This window comes from Colobus angolensis, unplaced genomic scaffold (assembly GCF_000951035.1).
Source record: "Colobus angolensis palliatus isolate OR3802 unplaced genomic scaffold, Cang.pa_1.0 Scaffold303, whole genome shotgun sequence".
Classification (NCBI taxonomy): domain Eukaryota; kingdom Metazoa; phylum Chordata; class Mammalia; order Primates; family Cercopithecidae; genus Colobus; species Colobus angolensis.
In genome coordinates, this window is record NW_012116300.1 from 704,628 (window position 1) to 707,154 (window position 2,527).

At 55.2% G+C, this 2,527-nt stretch overlaps 2 non-coding genes across 2 annotated transcripts; both read left to right on the forward strand.

Annotated features, from left to right (window-relative positions):
- Positions 1–429: 429 nt before the first annotated feature.
- Positions 430–501, forward strand: TRNAP-UGG. The gene has a single exon. It is a non-coding gene; the product is annotated as a tRNA-Pro (tRNA).
- A 1,343-nt stretch (positions 502–1,844) lies between these two features.
- Positions 1,845–1,916, forward strand: TRNAP-AGG. The gene has a single exon. It is a non-coding gene; the product is annotated as a tRNA-Pro (tRNA).
- Positions 1,917–2,527: the final 611 nt, after the last annotated feature.

Sequence of the window (2,527 nt, forward strand, 5' to 3'; positions counted from 1 at the left end):
AAAAAAAAAAAAAAAAATCAAAAATCTATGAAGCCCAGTAATAAGCCCTTGATTTGTCATTCAGATTGTATTTTCTTTGGATCATCATTTGCCGTTTTAAAAATTTGGGTGAAATCTGTTCATTTCCTTTGTGATTTCTGACATCACTATTCTGCCTGGAAATCCTTTTACCTTAGTAATAAGCAAATGTACCTGTATTTCATATCAGCACGACATTTAAACCACCAGGTCATAACCTCAGGGGGTAACCTTGTTGGTTTATCCAGCAGGAGTAAAGCCTACCTCGGAAATCTGAGGGTGGCCGCGAACCCACAAGTCCAGAATCGCAGGAGCGCGCGCTAAGGACTGAGCTATGGGGCGATGGGAAGAGTCGCACTCTGCGCCAAGGGCGGAAGCACATGTCAAAAAAAAAAAAAAAAATTAAAGCACGGCTCGTTGGTCTAGGGGTATGATTCTCGCTTTGGGTGAGAGAGACCCCAGGTTCAAATCCCGGACGAGCCCTTTTTCCTTCTCTTTTTTCCCCTTTCGCATTTTCAGCAAGGACAGGAGACTAGAAAGGCGGAGGGAGGCTGCTGTTGGCAGAGCCTCAGTGGGGACCTCCCGGGGTCCCGGGACGCAGACGGACAGGCCTGAATCGCTCGCCTTGCAGTCGGTCCGCCACCCTGAAATGGGATCCAGCGCTGCCAACTGCGGTAACCGTGGTTAAAGGAGACGACCCGAGCAGCAGGAGGAGGTTATTTAGAGTAGGGAAGAATGAGCCGGGCTCGTTTATTTATGGGCATACATTTTCCGTAGGGTTCGAGGGTATGGCGGCTCCAGTCCCAGGTGAGCCCTACCCTAGCTTAAAATTGCATGGTATTGCGGGGAGTAATATGTGTGGCGGGGGGCCAGTGGGAGGGGAGTGAGGGAGAGATGGAGGGGCGAAGGCCCGGACATTTGCTGGCAGCACTTCAGTGTGTCCTGGGGGAGTGGGGGTCTCGGCTCCCGCCTCCACGCCCAGACCCCGAGGCCTTCCCACTGAGAGCCAGGAAATTCGAGGGTTGGATCCGGAGGGGAGGGGGAGAGCCTTTCAGTCCAGATCTGCCGGATTCTCGGGCTCGGGGTGAAATTTGGACACACAGAAGGGCAGAGTGACAGTAAAAGGTGCCCCGGAACCGACGCCTGGACGCGGCCTCTGCTGCCCCAAGGGGCCTCTGCTTCCCCACGTCCTGGTGACTGGAGGTTCCGCCAGTTCCCCAGTGAAGGGGAAGGAGGTACATCGCTGACTCTGGCGGGCGCCGCGGGCCTCATGGAGCGAAGTGACGCTCAGTGTCAGCCTCTTGAATTGAGGTTCCAAGTAGGAAGCTCGCCTTCTGGGTTTTAGCTTCCCTGGGGGAGAAGGGAGGACCGGGGCGGGAGAAGCGTGGGATGCGGCGAGGTAGCGGGCCTGGTGGCTGGTTCCTGGTGCAGTCGCCAGGCCTTTACTGACCACCCATCGGCACCGCGCCGCGGGGCTGCAGCGTTTCCAAGGCGGGCTTCCAGTGGTCGCGGTTCGCGGACCTTGAGACGTTCCCGTGTCCCGCCGGAGCTGGAGCTCCTCACTACGCGGTGTGACGCGCGGATCCCCAGCCCAGGGCTGAGTGGCGAGGGCCCGGAGGGTCCCGGATTGTGGGGGCACAGGGGATGCTCCCCATTTTGTGCGGCGCAGGGGGAAGCGGGGGCTCAGGGCTCCCTCCGCGCCCACCCGTCCTTGAACTTGTCTCTTTCAGACTTCAGGAAATCGGGGTCTCCTCCTAGCTCTGCTCTGCTGGGCCACGAGGACGCCACGAAGGCCACAGAGAGAAGCCTAAGGAACTAGAGTGTGTGGCTCGTTGGTCTAGGGGTATGATTCTCGCTTAGGGTGCGAGAGGTCCCGGGTTCAAATCCCGGACGAGCCCACGTTTTTTTGGTCCAAAATATCGGTTTCTACCCTTTCCTACTTTAGATGAAGATCAGAGATCCAAACAACTCTGACAGGTCAGCACAGTCCGAGTCCTTCGAAGTTAGTTTGTTTCTTTGCTTGTTCTGAGAGGGTGTCTCTGTCCACCCAGCTGATGTGCAGTGGTGCGATCTCACCTCACTGCAACCTTTGCCTCCTGGGTTCAAGCAATTCTCCTGCCTCAGTCTCCCAGGTAGCTGGGACTACAGGCACGTGCCACCATGCCTGGCTAATGTGTGTGTGTGTGTGTGTGTGTGTGTGTGTGTGTGTGTGTGTGTGTGTTTAAGTAGAGACGGGGTTTCTCCATGTTGGCCAGGCTGGTCTCCAACTCCTTACCTCAGGAGATCAGCCTGCCTGGGCCTCCCAAAGTGCTAGGATTACAGGCGTGAGTCCCCGCGCCCAGACTTCGAAGATAATTTGTACAAAGATCTAAAGCTGTCTGACACTACCCAGTGCCACATTTAAAATTTATTTAGAGTTTTGTCGCCAGTGTCGCCAGAGCCCTATCCACTGATAAGCTTATTTTGTTTTCTGCTTTTTTTTTTTTTTTTTGAGACGGAGTCTTGCTCT